Source organism: Danio rerio, chromosome 7, assembly GCF_052040795.2.
Source record: "Danio rerio strain M-AB ecotype USA chromosome 7, GRCz13ab, whole genome shotgun sequence".
In the NCBI taxonomy this organism is placed as follows: domain Eukaryota; kingdom Metazoa; phylum Chordata; class Actinopteri; order Cypriniformes; family Danionidae; genus Danio; species Danio rerio.
Window position 1 is genome coordinate 22,325,011 of NC_141027.1, and position 16,636 is coordinate 22,341,646.

General features: G+C 37.0%; 1 protein-coding gene across 3 annotated transcripts in view; it reads right to left on the bottom strand.

Moving 5' to 3' along the window:
• The window catches only part of nlgn2a (neuroligin 2a), a 360,446-nt gene that overhangs the window by 291,079 nt on the left and 52,731 nt on the right, over window positions 1–16,636 (bottom strand). For 2 of the 3 annotated variants that reach the window (XM_087259463.1, XM_087259460.1), the window contains exon 1: window positions 14,359–14,998. The exons of the other annotated variant lie outside the window; for it this stretch is intronic. The gene's annotated coding sequence lies outside the window, so the exon portion shown is untranslated. Of the gene's footprint in view, window positions 1–14,358; window positions 14,999–16,636 lie in introns of those variants that run through there. 3 annotated transcript variants of the gene reach the window in all.

Here is a 16,636-nt window from a genome sequence, read left to right on the forward strand (position 1 = left end):
AACACTTTACAACTTACTGTTAAGATGTTTTGTGACATTTTTTGGTCTTGTGCTAAGAACTATCAAAATAATCCTTTATTTGTTGATACTATGCCCCTGTAAGCAGGGCTTGACTGGGACAAAAAAAAAAATCGGTCCTGGCATTTTGGGACAGAGCGGCCCACTACATTCAGTCAGAATGCTACACATCTGTGCATGCCCTTGAAAATGTTTACCAACTCCCATTCTATAAAAGCACAAAAGCCATAGGAAATAATGAGAGTTGACAAATTAAATACTTAAAAAAAAATCATTCCACACTGGAAGTCCATCTTGTGTGTCCCTGTGTGTTTTGAGGGAACCTATATTAAATAATAAACATAACAAAAACTGCCTGCTGATGCACACAGTTAGTGTTCATTACCAAAATAAAGATAAATAAAAAAGCAATGTGTCAGAGACCCTAAAAAAAAATCAACAATGAAACATCAAACATAGCCTAAAGATAGTCAATCAAATGAACTTAAACAATTAAAAACTGCAACAAATATTTGTTTGGGTCGGAACTACAAAACTAAATGTAAAAAAAAAAAATACTATTAGTTTTGCTTAAGTTGCACACAAGTTTTATCCTATATATCATATCATATAATATCATTATAGCCATATTGTATTAATATTATTGTACTGTAACTATAAGCCTACATCATGCTGATGATGAAAAACAAAATGTCATGATATCTCATGTGTTTGTCTTCTGACCGAGTGCATCTTAAAATACATGAATGACATTCCTCATAGAGCTTGAGAAGAAGACATTTTTATGAGATATATTATTTGTAAAATAAAGACTTGCAGGATAAGGAAACAGCATAGGGCCTTGGTGCAGATGAAAAGTTAAAAAGGTATATTTATATAGACAGATAGGTAACTAGAATAGGCAGGAATATATTGATCTGTGCAACAGTTGTCGATCTGCAGTGCGATGCAGACGCATAAGACAAAGCCTGCCCGCTGCTTCTGCTCTCCATATGCGCGCGTGGGGTGAGAAACACGCGTGACTCTTGACTATTTTGACAAATTCACATCGACGTTGTACACTTACACGGAGCCCAAAGTGGAAGTTTGTGCTTGGGTCAATAAAGAAAACATGGGGCCGGTCTGTCCAAAAAGGAAACATATGGGCATTCATGGGCCGATCAGATTATAAGAAAATGATCAGCCCGGCCCAAAAAGTATGTTGGCCCAGCGGGAAACTGCCAGTCCTCCCCTGCCCGCATATATCATTATGTGTGAAAAGAAACAAAAGTTTTTGGCGTCGTACCACCTCGTAGCACTCATTTTACATATGATAAAGGTCGATTTTGTGCTTTCACAAAAATGTAGGCTCAAGCACATATTTCCAATGAGACTGTGTTGATTAAAATTAAGTGCAAGTGCAAGTTTATATATCGTTTATATTACTTTGTATTATAATTTGCACATAATTAGACCTATTTAAACAGGTTGTGAATGCTGTTTTGAAGTCAGATTAATAGTATATCTAAAAAAACGTATTTTAATAATATTTCTTCTGCTTATCAACAATATCTGTTATGCAGTGCAAACGCTTTGTGCATGGTAAGAAAAATTAGTCTGCACATGTAGGTTGCATGTATTGTGTTGATGATAATCTGTAAGGCGATATATCTGTGGTGCATTGCACATATCTTAGCATTCCTATATAAACTAAAGCATTTTGATAATGGGCTTTTGATGCATGTTTCCTTTGACTGGAGTATAGCAACTGTCCAAAACAGGCTACTCTTCCAGCGAGCAACATACTAAAAAGCATTTAGGAACAACACAGAAGTGCACTGTTAACACTCTTGAGTGCCACTTACGACTTGTCTGAAATTGGAAAAAAATATGTTGAAATGGAAAGAAAAGTGGGCCTGTGATTAGAAAACATTCAGCGTTGTGTCCCAAAAGCCAATGCGCAAACAGAGAGAGCACTACTCAGACAAATGACTGTTTTAATATTTACTGAAATCAGTAACTATTGACATTGCCATTAACACACTGTACTTATAACTGAACTCTAGCAAGCGAAGTGACTATGGAAAGCTTTCACATGATGCCAACTCATCCATGCGAGCGCTCACCCTATCCGCCCATCTTTTTTCGCTTTCTGTTCTTTTACTGAACGATTGATTCGGCCTTGAGGGAAAGAAAGAGCCTTCTGATTAATGAATCTTGAAAAAGCCACTGTTTCACATGAAAAATGGCAGCGTACCAAACACAACGCCCATTGCTTAAAAAAGGAGGAAGAGACGAACAACTCAACAAGCTGAATCGGCCAAGAAAACAGTGTCATGCATTTTTTTCTTGAGACTAGAGCTCACCTAATTCCCTCCCTCCTTTTTTCTCCCTGAATCCTTCCCTCGGTCGCTTTTGCTCAGTCTTGGCTCAGAGTGGATTTTTTTTTTTCACTGCTGATTGTGACAGTAACAAGAATGAACAAAAAAAGAAAACAAACACCAGTGATCCTTTTATCCTATCATTCTCACATACTGTACAAGTACTATTTCACCCTAAAATGAAGAAAATTACTACTTTCTTCATTATATCACATAAATATTATTAACAACAGAACTCAGGCAGTCAAAGTAAAAAGCAGTTTGTCCCAAGTTAAATACAGTAGTTCTGGTGTCCCTCAGGGTTTTGTGAGCTAATCCCTTCTGCTTATGTCATATACTAATGATTGCTCAAGCATGCACTCACAGAACTTCATTCTTAAATACTCAGATAATAGGGTAATTTTAAGTTTGCCTAAAAAAAAACACAATTCAGTTTCTGTTAATTTTTCCAAAATGGATTCATCTGTTGAGTGGTGTGATGAAAACTTTTTTTTAAATAAATACAAAAAAAATTCTACAAAAAAAGTTTGATCCCATGTGTGTAGTCGAGCATTTACCAGTGTTTGTACATAATCAGGAAATCACTCAGTCATACAAGTATTTGGGAATTTACATAGACAGGTCTCTGAATTTGTGTAAAGCTTCACCAAAGACTTTATTTTCTACAAAGGTTATGGTTCTATCATGTGGACAAGAAAATCCTTTACTTATTTTAGCAGGCTGTATTTGAGAGTGGTCTATCACATGGTATGGTAATCTTTTTGTAAATCTAAAATATATTTTTTTATATCTTCAAAGTTGCTATAATGAGACTAATAAGAACAGAAATCTTTACCAGTATCTAAACACTCTATAAGCAATGCAATCAGAATGAAGTGAAGAAAATTCTGAACAATCCATCTCATGTACTCTTCCTACAGTATGTTATAATCTCTTACCTTCTAGTAGAAGAGAGGGAACCTTCCCCTGGAAGCAGAATAGACTTAAGTACTCTTTTATCCTAGTGTCAATTAGGCTGTTGAACATTGATTGATAGTGTGCATATGTTTTTATTCGTGTATGTAATACTTTTGCATGCTTGTTTTTATTATTTTTATTAGGGTTGGGTCGATAGACGATGCCATAGTCCATCACAGATGGCCGATAGACATCGCGATGCTGAACAGGCATTGCAATCCTCCCCACCGCCCCTGTCGCAAACCCACTCGCGAAAAAGTGATTGACAGGTGGTAATTTGTGTGTAACATCTTTATTCATTTATGATTTGGTTATGGGTAAAACAAAGACCATGCGGGTCATGGAGTTGAAACTGTAGGCTACAAATAATTAATGAAGATGCTATCGTCCATCGCAATGTTTTACATTAGACATTGTGCGATGCCAAATTGGTTGATATCTTCCGACTCAAAATTTTATTGTGTCAGAACTTGCTGAAGGGCTCTATGAGTCCACAAAAATTTTCCCCTTGAGGGACAATCAAGTATACAAACAAACAAACAAACAAACAAATAAATCAGCAATTCTGTCTTTTTGCAAACAATATACATTATTTAGTTATAAAGTAATGAAAATTCTCCTTTTGGCAAATTTTTAAATACTTTTTAATACATTTTATTAACATCACCAAAATTAAAGGCACTCCAACAAATATCACTTTAAATAAGTTGCAAAGTATCAAAACAAATTGAATTTAAAAGACAAACAGGAACACATAATACTTTTTTGTTTTCAATTTAAATTCAGAAAAAATTAAGTTTTGTTTATTTTTTCATGTTTTCATGTGTTCAGAAGACACGCCAAGACTTCACTTCTAAAAAGAATAGTCACATACTGTACCAGAGTCTATAACTAGAACTATACACCAGCACTATAGCACTAGAACAGCACTGGAGCGAAAAAAAAAAAGGGGGGGTTAAAAGCGTACTTTCAGAAAGAGTACATAGTGCATCAGGGAGTGAGTGCAGATCCTTGATTAGCTGCTCCTTTCTCCATCCGCTCTTCTTTCACTTGTGGTTCAACCAATACACCTGCTGCACTGATCTAGGACCAGCCGCTGTGCTCTAATATTGACATAGGTCAAGTGGCCGACCCTGCACTGCAGAGGAGTATTTGGACCAGCAGGGATAAAAAAGAAAGCGTGAGAGCGAGGGAGAGAGACTGAAAGAGAGAGAGGCTCTAGCCATCACATCATATTCCCAAAGTGCAGCACTGCAGTCTCAGTCCTCAATGCCTTCGTCACCCTCCTTAACCTACATAACCAACCAGCCAGAGACATGCAGTCATGTCCTCAGCATGGAAATGCCTCTAGACACAAAGGAAGAAAGGGGGGGGGGGGGGGGGGGGGGAGCTGAGGAAGATAAAATAATGGAACGGTATTTGTACATGAGTATTCATGTCAACATAAAGTTAGGTATGGTCAACTCTGTTAAAGCACCATGGAAAGTTTTAAGGCGCAATCCCATTTTTCTTAACCCTACCCCTTCCCCTTGGCCCTTGTAAGAGAATGTGAAGGGGAAGGGGTAGGGCTAAGAAAAATGGGATTGCGCCTTAAAACTTTCCATGGTGCTTTAACAGAGTTGACGATACCTAACTTGCAAAATATGAGCAAAAATAAATGTAGTTTGTTTATTTTTAATAATTAATTACTTTTTAAAATATATTCACATTATTATTGTATGATTTTATTTTATGTAAATTTAAATCATTTATAAATTATTTACAGTAGCTACATTTCTATCCACCTATTTTTCAACCTATATATCCAAAATGTGCATAAAATTTCAGTTGATGGAAACACCAAGATGAGCATAAGTTTTGAAAATGTGCATAAAAAACATATGCGCATAACTGAGTAGAATAAACTTTTTATTCAATAAAAAAAGATGCGCATGAACTACGATGGAAACACTTTTACCGAACAAATTCAAGTATGCGCATTAAAAATGGTCATGTGATTTTGTTAAAACAGATCATGTGATGATAAAAATGTGTGTGAACGGGAAAACTAGCAGGCTGAGTACATTGTAAAACATCTGAAGTGTTGTTTTTGTCATTCTAAAACACCTTAAAAGTTTCAGCATTAGTGTTATTATATTATTAATGACCTTCAGAATGCGCCTGTGCTCTGTGTCTCACATCTTCCAAACATCACCACACATTCACTGTGCGTCGGCATCGTCTTCTGAGGTGCAAGCCATTTATTAAATAAGGAAAAGATTTACGCAGCTTCTCCTACCACAGCAAATTCCATTTTTACTGTTGATATTTGGTGTCAGCCAATCAGAAAGTAATGATTTTGTTGTCTTTGACTCGTTGAATGGAAACGCTGCTTTATTTGCACATCTTTTATGCGATATTCCAGTTTTGCACATAAATTCAATTCTGATTTTGGATGGAAACATAGCTACCGATTATTGCATTCTAATACCTGCATAAATATATTAGGAAGACATGCTGAGAATTGTTTATTTATAACCATACATGTTATTGATTTCTTGATTTCAGTAAAGAAATATATGTATTTGTATTTATTTTTCATTACTTTTAAACATTTTTGTGCTTTTTAAAATATGTATACACATTTTAAATATTGAGATTTTTGGTTTATTTTCTTTTCTATTTGAAAATAGCATTTAGAAATACGTTTTATTTATTTTTAATTTACATTATTTCAATCTCTCTTTCTCTCTTTTTTTTTTGGGGGGGGGGGGGGGGGGGGGGTTATTCCTAGATCAATACTAGACCTGATACAAATAAATGTTTTAGTGATACTGTGCAAACAGCAACACATAATACTTCCAAGACCCTTGCTTTAAGGTTTCATCCAATCATTCAAATGACTTTAAAAACTCCTTTTCATGTTGAATTTTTGGCATGCAAATCCATTTCATATTGACTTTAGAAGAGAGAGACAGAAAAGCTGAGGTGAAGGGAACAGAAAATAAGAGACAGAATGTTCAGTGCTTTATTATGGTCTCCGGCAACCTGTCTGTGACAATCGGTTGTCATATTACTGGCCGTTATGATGGTGGCACTTACCGCACTGTCTAACGCCCATTATACATTAACATTCAGACAAGGGCACAGACAGACCCAGGCATCCACAGCAGACAATAAAACACACACAACTATCTCAACAAACACCACAATCGGACAGGGAAGTCATAGAAACAGGTTGTTGTAACGATAGAATGACTGGATCTTGATATCATGGTGACCCTCATACTGACCAGATTAACATCAATATTCTACATATATCTATTTCCCAGAATTTAGTGTTACCAGGAGTAGCCACTTGCTATAAGAGCAGCCATTTGGCTTAATATTCATATTGTGTGTGAACAGAACAGGATGAAAATGGTGTAATAGCCCACTCAGAGCATTTCAACCTGCTACTCTGATGGTGAATGCATTGCTGGAATAGCGTTGGAGGATAGACTAGCAACAAACGCTTCTATTTATATCCCTGAAATTTGACGGAATATGATTACAGATATAAGTGCAAGTGTCTGTGTGTGTGAATGCGCGTGTCTTACATAATAAATATACTAATCTAGCTGAGCGTCATCGTGCAATGCGGATTTACTCAAATCCCCTCAACAGCAGGAAGAGGAAATCAGGCCATAGACGTGCAGTGACCTTGCTGCGCTGGGCATGTGATGCGTGGTGGTGACTAAACAGAATATCAATGTGGATCGATGTCATCTAGACATATCTCTATCAATACTTCAGCGACACCTGGGTGTTGGGCCTGCAATGATTTTCCTTTAGATGGATGGGTGGAATTAACAAACACCGGATGATGAATTGAGCGCTGCATTTTAAACAGATTTCTAAACATAAACAAGAAAATAGTTACCTAACATCATCCCCATCTGAGTTTTTATATATTTAGACTGTTCTTATTAACGCTGAATGAATTTCACAGTGTCAAGCCCTGGAAATCTGGGATCTGCTCCGGCTGTTTGTACTGTGGGCTTATCCTTCCCGTCAAACACACTTGGGGAGCTGACAAATCTGCCAAAATAAGTGTTGGGTTAAAAGAGTTGTGTGTAATTATTTTTTTATGTTCAAATTTGCTTTGTAGAGACAGATAAAAGTAAGCAATTTGACTTTCTGGAATATGAAGTGGAGCGAGGGGTGTTTGAGAAAGCCTGGTGTTTCCTGCAACACTTTCATATACGTATGCACATTTTTATATTTTACTCTTTTCTATATTCTTTCTGTAGTCATATTGCCATCTAAACAACAATGTCATTGCTTTCTTTTTAATGGAAATTAATAATTGTATTAAGTTGATTACACTCAGCTAAAAATGTTTGATGAAATGAAATATTGAAATTATTATTTCAAACTAATTATCTATTAAACAATGCGAGGCAAAATTTGTCCAAATTGTATTTAGGAAACGGTTTCCTGAACCTTTTTTTCCATATGCTGTACAGTATCTGGTTTATTTTTATTTTATTAATCTGCTTTTAATTTATTTACAAATGTTTTGTGTAAAGTACAGTGGTCAAAAACATTTGAAAATTCCAGATTGTTTCAACAAAATATGTTTCATTTTTGCTGCTTAATTTCACAACAAATAAACCTCTTAAAGAAACTTTCTTCCCTTATAAGGAACATTTTTGTGGAGTGGAAAGATCTTTAAAAAACCATCAATGCCAAAAATGAATGTTCATATATATATATGTTTAAAACATGGGCTGCACGGTGGAGCAGTGCGTAGCATGTTCGCCTCACAGCAAGTAGATTGCTGGTTTGAGCCTCGGCTGGGTCAGTTGGTGTTTCTGTGTAGAATTATGCATGTTCTCCCAATGTTGGCATGGGTTTCCTCCACAAAGATGTCCAAATATATGTGGTATAGGTGAACTGGGTAAGCAAAATTGTCCATAGTGTATGAGTGTGAATGAGTATGAATGTTTCCTAGTGATGCGTTTCAGCTGGAAGGCCATCCGCTGCGTAAAACATATGGTGGATAAGTTGACAGTTCATTCTGCTGTGGCGACCCCAGATTAATAAAGGGACTAAGCTAAAAAGAAATTGAAAGAAAATGTTTAAAATATGTTTTTTAAAATATGTTATTTTAATAAACATTTAAAATATTTTGGAACATTAACCATGTCAGGCTAAACCATTAAATCACTGACTTCTTCTGTGTTCGTATTAAAAAACACAGATTTCTTTAAAATTTGGATATCTTTCTTTTTTTGGATTTAAAGTAAGCTACTGCACTGTACAGCTCTATTCTCCCTATTCTTCGCGTACGAGCGGCCGCAGCCATTTCAGTCTTGGTTCAAGACTTCCAGTCTCATTCATTTCCATTCATTTTTAGATGTTAAAAGCAGCTTGTTTTGCTGCTTCATGTTGCAAACTGATATTTTCTTATTGTATTATTTTACTTTGTTTGAATAGCCATGCAAACACTTGTTTGTAGAGCAAGCAGTTTGACTGTTTTCTGCGGTTTATTATTCCAAGTCATTTCTCCCATAGGTGACTGAATCGGAAGTTTTAAAAAAATTGAGAAATTGAGTGCACGTCTGCAATTAAAAATAAGGTCAATAGCATGATTGGATGTTGGTTTATTGCCGATTTAATTTTCACATGTTTGCTGTATCATGGTAGCTTTGGATATGGAGATAGTGTTGCCCTAAAAACTAAATAAATAGTCTTAAAAACACATTAAAAAAATTAAATATAGTACTTATATATAATAAATATATTACTTAAATATAATGAGCAATATATAATTACATATATATATTTTTGTTGTTGTTGTTGTTGATATAATTAAACCTCTGCACTGTTAAGGTCTTATAACTGTTATAGCATGTTTGGATGTTGGTTTATGAGTGATTTGTTTTTCGAATGTTTCCTGAATTGTGGACTGACCAGAATCTTTTTTATATACTGTAGCTGCCCCACTTTTGGAGATACTGCTGCCCAAAAACTATAAATAAGTGAGTTGTAAAAAAACACGTAAGAAAAAGATTACATTGACTTTTCGAAACCATGGTACACCTTGAAACCAGTTTTCATCCCATGCCTATGTAGAAGCACAAGAAACCTGTTCAGAAATGTATGATTTTTGCAGAGCTGCACTTTTCCTCAAAGTCTTACATGCCAACAGTCTCCTCACACACTGAGGGATGTGAATGTGAATGTGTTTAAGTCTAAGCGTTTGCCCAATGGTTTCATTCACATCTTTAATCCGCTTGGCCCTCTTCACTGGTCTGTTTTATAATTCCAGCTTTTGAGTATACTTCATAAACCACCGTAGCCACATGTGTGAATGTGATTCTTCAAAGCATTTGACCTTCCTCTAACCTCAAAACGACAGCCCATGAGAAAAGATAAGTGAGATGCGGTGAACAAAAAGAATAGAACAATCTATCGAAGAGGGAGCGAGGTAAAAAACACAAACCAGGAGAGACAGGTGGAGCATCACACCCTAGCGAGGACATAAATCTCATTAAAATGGCTGCCGAGTGCTGACATGATGGCCAGCACTGACTTAAAGCTCTGAGATGCATGACCAGAGAAAATCCTGTATGTGTGTGTATGTGTGTGTGCGTTTGGGAGAGAATCCTGCTTTTATCTCGCTCTCCTTCCCCTTCAATCTCTATCCCTTACATCAGAACATCACACAGCTCTGATCCAAGACCGCTAAACACCTGGATAGGTTCTGCAGATGTAAGCTTCACACACACACACAACAAAAGCGGATAGAAATGACATGAACCAGGAGAAACCATCAAATCTGACCTTTTGACAGCCCTACCTTTTATCCCCCAGCTTAATTCATCCGTGACAATACAACACACACACACACACATACACGTAGCCTCATCCAAGCATAAACGAATCCGGTGAGCTGCTCTGAATGAACAGATTCCGGGCAAAGTGAGCAAACGGTGAGGTAAATATGGCGTATGCAGTCCTAGTATTAGACTACAGAGAAATCAGTAACTATCAGATGAACACATGGAGATTCGAGAGCCTGGTGTCCAAGTCCCTATCTGGCTCAGTTCAGCCCATCTGTTGCAGGGTACGAGACCAGCAAACACACACACATACTTCTGCGCGCATCTACACCCATATGTTTGGGCTCTCCGTCTTGTGAGATCACAGAGTCTACACTCACTCCAGTAAGGCATCACACGCATAAAACACAGCACACATGCTCATATATCCTCCAACGATGTGGCCTCCTGCCTCCCCGTCTTTAATCAGTTCACTGAAATCAATTAGAGCTCATTGATCCGCTGCTTCTGCATGAATAAACAAGACATGCTGTCTGGTGCTGGTGCTGCTGCTGCTAACACACACACACACCCATGCACACACACAAGCACAGCCAAAAGCTGAAATAACACATTCACATATTGCATCACTGTACACAAATCTGCTATTGAAGACACATATGCTATAGGATTTCACTCTTTCAGTGAAGATACAGAATACCACTGTAAACCACTACACATTCCAGAGACCTGTGCACTTTTAACTTGTTTGGGGAAGTACTATTATTCCAGCATTATGATGAGGCCTATAAATAAATTAAGTTGCTTACTAAATGTAGTATGAAAGAACTGTGCTGGTCTGAATTACTTTCAGGCTATTGCCTGAATTACTCATGTAAATTATGGTTCCAAAACCATGTAATTAGTACTTTTGACAGTTATTTTGACAGATCAACCTACTAGATACATGTTATTTGACTAAAATAAGTAAAAATAAGTACAACTGACAAAAAAAAAAAAAAAAAAAAAAAACCTTAATATACACTACAAGTCAAAAGTTTGGGGTCAGTAGGATTTTGAAATGCTCACCAAAGTTGCATTTATTTAATCAAAAATACAGTAAAGAAATGTAAAATTGTGAAATGTTATTGCACTATAAAATTACTGCTCAATAGTAGTTTATAATTTAATTAAATTATTTATTCTAGTGATTTTAAAGATGAATTTTCAGCTTCATTACTCCAGTCTTGAGTCACATGATCCTTTAAAAATCACTTTAATATGAATGATTATTATTATTATTATTATTATTATTATTATTATTCATTCATTTTCTTTTCGGCTTAGTTCCTTTATTAATCCGGGGTCACCACAGTGGAATGAACCGCCAACTTATTCAGCACGTTTTACGTAGCGGATGCCCTTTTAGCTGCAACCCATAACTGGGAAACGTCAATACACACACTCATTCACACACATACACTACAGATAATTTAACCTACCCAACTCATCTATACATGTCTTTGGACTTGTGGGGGAAACCATAGCACCCTGAGGAAACCCACGCAAACACAGGAAGAACATGTATACTCCACACAGAAAAAACAACTGACCCAGCCAAGGCTCGAACATCTTCTTGCAGTGAGACGAATGTGCTAGCCACAGTACCACCGTGTCACCTATTATTATTATTAATATTATTAGTATTGGTAATAGTAATAAAAGCAATAACAACTGGAGTAATAATTTCATTTGAAAGTACATACAATAAGAAGCAGTTATTTACAATTTTGATAAAATATTTAACAATTTAACAATGATTTTATATTTAATAAATGGCGCCTTGATGAACAAAACAACTCACGCTAATTAAATTGAAAAATGTTTTTGTAAAAATAAATAAATAATAACACAGATGCATTAAAACCTTAACCTAAAACCTTTACTGATGCCCTCAGCATAAAAGGAGCAAACTCCTTTTATCTACTTTTTATCTTCTTCCACACTATACACTCTTATGAATAAACATTAATTATTAGCATTGATAATTCTGCGAAAAACTATTAACATCTATGGAACTTTTCATCTTCAGGGAACTGTCACATTCCGCAAAACTGCATCACGTGACTGCATGAGACCAATCGAAGATCAAAACACGACCTCTTTGGACATAAATTTAAAATATGGACTAATCACTCGCTTTATTTAATGTCTAATCATCTTGTGTAATTCCGCCCCTTTTCGAAGCGCTGTACAAAAGAATTTTGCATGCCCAAACATGGCCGCGGCATTAGTAAAATTTGAAGAAGGACTTCCTAATTAAAGACGTGTGTTTGATAAAGCTTTCAGCTAACTCTGTAGGAAGGTAGATCTCCAGGAACAGGGTTGAACACACCTGCTTTAGACCCTAAGAAAAAACGGCAACTAAATTGTTTACTTAAGGTTCTCAGAGGTTCTCAATCCTGTTCCTGGAGATCTACCATCATGCAGAATTCAGCTCCAACCCTGATCAAACATAACCTTTCCAACTAAGGATCTGAAGGAGCAGTTGATAATTACACACGTGTGTTTGATCAGGGTTCAAACTAAACTGCCCGAAAGTTGAGCTTGAGACCACTACTTTACAACAACACTTTGAAAACCTCTTTGTGGTAATTTCTGGAAACTTTAGTGAAAAGTCTCTCAAAAAAATCATAAGCTGTGACGTAATAGTATATAAAATGAATTGTTCATGGTGGTTATCTACTGTAAGATCTATCAGATATAGTTCAAAACTCACACAGCTCAAACTCTACTTCATTCTGACGAGTGGAAAAATGAACATCTACAGTTACAAATCAGTCCAACACAAGGACACTCACAGAGTTGCTTCCATCCATTACACTGCTCCCAAATGACATACTGAGCTCCATATCTGCTATTTGGGCCAGAGAGAGAGAGAGAGAGAAGAGAAAGAGAGAGAGCTCAGAATCCCCTGTTCACAGAACAGAGCGCTTCTGTCTCTTCTCAATTCTGCTATCCACTAGGTTTGCAATGGACATACTAGGATAGCATATAAATGTGGCCCATTCTTTCAGACCATGTGTGTGTGTGTGTGTGGTAACTGCTGCTCTTGCTTCGACCTCTCCTCCCATCAGATGTTCGGCACATCAGTGAACCAGCGATTACTTGTCTTTGATATACGGTGAAAGGTTTATGTTCCTGTGTGTGTAAGTGTGTGTGTGTGTGTGTGTGTTGCAGGAGAAGGATGCTGGGGAGTGATTCGTTTATAACCTAATTGTGGTGCTTAATGAAGTAAAAGCACTTTTAACTATGAAAAAGAAAGAGGCAATAAGTTGACGATGTTATAAATGTGCAGCTGAAAGCAGTGTTGTTTCTAAGACAGAAATACCGATTATGGAATGAAAACATGATTGATAGCAAGTTGTCCCAATCGCAAAATTAGTGACTGATGTAAATAATTAAAAAATGTCCAAATTAGTAACAGATTCAAAAACAATCTGACTTCACAGTTTTGTATTGCCTTTTTACATTTTCTTCAAATTAAGATGTTTGATGGTAGGTGATGGGAAGGAGGTGGAATAGAATATATTAGATGACATTGGCAGTTTTTGATTAGTGTTACAACTCGGTTGGTACTAGTTGCATTTGCATCCATTTAGTTTCCATGAGTTTCATTTGACAAATTCAGAATTAGTTTTAATTTGTAGCAAATAATTTTTAGAGTAATGTCTATAATAATCAAAGTTTAAGACATAATACATTTAATGGATGTTGCAAAAATGAAGATAGATAGATAGATAGATAGATAGATAGATAGATAGATAGATAGATAGATAGATAGATAGATAGATAGATAGATAGATAGATAGATAGATAGATAGATAGAAGTAAAGAAATCAATATAAGTTCTTACTGACTGAAATTAAAATGGGTCAGTAATAACGCTACACAAAACCATGCACGCGACAGCGCGTGCCCGTTGTGCCCCAATTGAAACGCGCGCGGATGAAGCGCCTGTCGCTCTGCATTTTGGAAAAAGGATTCAGAACAGGTTGCAGCACCACAGTTCTTAACAGCAAAAAGTGGATATATAATACATATACATATATTTCTCTTTACACCACCAACATTCTACGTACTTTCCAACAGAAAGCATCGCTTATTATAAAACAGTCTAAGTAGAGCACGTGTGAGTTTTATAATAACGTTATATTTTACAGAAATGTCTTTACCTGGCAATGAGCCGCAGGAAGAAATCCGAGGTCTACGTGTAGGCTACTGAAGATCTATGGGTATTTCCTCGTTTTCCCTAGTCGCTGATCAGCGCAATTCCATCAGCCTGGGCTCGGAATAAACCACAAGATTCTCCGTTGTCCGAGAACAGCAGCAAATGTTTCACGGTTTCTCCCGACAACACCCCGACACGAGACACATTCAGACGAAACCTCAAAAGTGAAGAATTGTGCGCGCGCGTTGCTCGACCAACGGAACGTCTGCGTAAATGAAGTCTAACGTTAGTTGAATGTGTCCGTTAAAAAAGCTTGTTTGGAAACGTCAGCCAGCTTCTCCCATCATAGCGCATATGGTGAAAAGATGAAACAACAAACACAAATTCACTTCTATGACCTGTTTCCCCGCTCTGTGCGTCTAATCAACACTCTCTTTCCGTTTTAACATATTTGACGTGATATAATTTCGGATTTCCGGCAACAAATGCCGATTTAACGCACCGACTTTAGCAGCCGAGTCTCGAGTTTAACCTAACGGCATCTCGGGCGTCTGATTCCAGCTACTGAAGGCGGTCGTGGTGTTCACCGGCTCCGCTGTCGTTTTTCCGTGATTCCCGGAGCCTTTGCGATGGGAGAGATGCTGTGAGATTTTTGATTGCCCGTCGCGCTCTCTCTCTCCCTTTCTAATGCGCGTTCACGTTGCAGTGACGCTCTGTATCCAAGCTGCTCTGTCGCTGTGACAACGCGCGCGTTCTTCACACCGGCCTCTCAGCATCACCGCATTCCTGTGTGCTCGTGCATTGGCGGACACACGACTCACAGACTCCGGCGAGTGACGGCCACAGCAGTGCTCTCAAAACAAACAATCAAAAAACAAGAACAAAATGCATATACGACAGGATTTGTTTGATTTCTCTCCTTCCTCGCGCACGAGGTCATCCTGGGTTCTGCATCAGAATGACGTCACGGCATTTTAAAGTGGCAGAAGCTTTTATTGTTCAGCGTCACCAGATCCAAACTGGGTGATGGAGAGCTTCTTTATAGCTATTATGGGATTCTCGGTTTGTTATTAGCCAGGAAACCTGCATCCTTGGTTCCCAAAGTATGGCACTTGCCATATACCATTCTTTTTTTTAAATACATGAAGATTTTTTGTTGTTATTTAAAATTCATTTGAATAAAAGCTGAATTTATTTATCAAATTCATTTTAAAATCATATTAGTTTTAAATTGGGTATTGCACACACAGCAAGTATGGATGTTTCCCACTGATGGGTTGCAGCTGGAAAGACATCTGCTGCGTAATGCTGGATAAGTTGGCAGTTCATTCCGCTGTGGCGACCCCAGATTAATAAAGGGACTAAGCAGAAAAGATAATGAATGAAAATGTTTTGATGCCGCAGCGTATTAAGCACCCTGTCACCCTGTCATTTCTTTGATCCACTCTCTCTGCATCTGTGCTCGGCTTCTAGTTCTACTTTAGAAATGTTATTTTAAATTTGAATTGGTTTACACTGTGCACTCCTAAGTGTGTCTGAAAACATAATGAAACGCAACTCGTCATGACAGACTGTAGACATATGACGTTCTCTATATTACAGGGCTGTCAGATGTTTAGGTTTGGTGACATTTACAAAACAGGAAACGCAATTATTCAATCATTACATTTATATTGAGTTACATTTAAACGGCATGACACATGCAATTATTTTGCAGTCCTCTATTACCCAACATCAGTCTGTTATAATGACAGAGCAGAAGCCCGATTAATGCATTGTTGCTTTAATAACTATAAATAGCTGATTGTGCTCCATTTGCACAAACTGCATTGCTATTATCTCATGAAACAAGGGAAAAGAGCAAGAAGCACAATCACAGCACTCTCGAGGGAATAACTAATTGTGACCCTGGACCACAAAAACCAGCCTTGTGTTGCACAGATATATTTTTGGCAAAAAGATCAGTCAGAATAAGTAATGCATCTCCAAATGCTTTAAAATGCGGCTGCAAGGCTGTTCCATCACATTTCACCCATCCTTAATTCTCTTCCCATTCTTCCCATTCTTAATTCACTTAATTAAGTGTCTTCTAGTTAAATCCAGAAGTGTTTATAAAATTGTAATCTGTTTTTAAATCACTACGTAAACTTGCACAAAGAAATTGTATAAATGTACAGTCAAAATGATTAGCCCACATGTGAATGTTTTTTTTTTTTTTTTTTGCAAATATTTCCCAGATTATGTTTAACAGAGCAAGAAAATTTTCGCAGTATGTCTTTTAC